Source organism: Alligator sinensis, unplaced genomic scaffold, assembly GCF_000455745.1.
Source record: "Alligator sinensis unplaced genomic scaffold, ASM45574v1 scaffold253_1, whole genome shotgun sequence".
NCBI classification, from domain to species: Eukaryota; Metazoa; Chordata; order Crocodylia; family Alligatoridae; genus Alligator; species Alligator sinensis.
The window spans coordinates 2,056,264-2,056,591 of record NW_005842147.1 but is presented as its reverse complement, the minus strand read 5'-3'; positions in this window follow the sequence as shown (position 1 = coordinate 2,056,591).

Below are 328 nucleotides of genomic sequence, written 5' to 3'. Positions count from 1 at the left end.
CTTTTGCGGAGCCGCCCGGCACTTGGCATGGCAAGAAAGCCGGCAGCCACCTCCCTTCCCCTCCCACTCCCCCTGGCGGCTAATAATAATGACACACTGAGCTCTAAAGAGGGCGTTGCAGGAAAACCCACTAGGTGACAGCGTGAAAAGGGGGAAGAAAAAAATAATAATAGCCACCCCCCCGCCCTCCCCTCAAGCAACCACTCCTCCTTTCTCCCATGGCCGAGGCAGAGTAAGGTCCAGGGGCTGTGGCGGCCTCCTCCTCCTCCCCCCGCAACCTGTTGTGGGGGCTCGTCTCGGGTGGGGAGGCACAGAAGAGGCTCGTGCA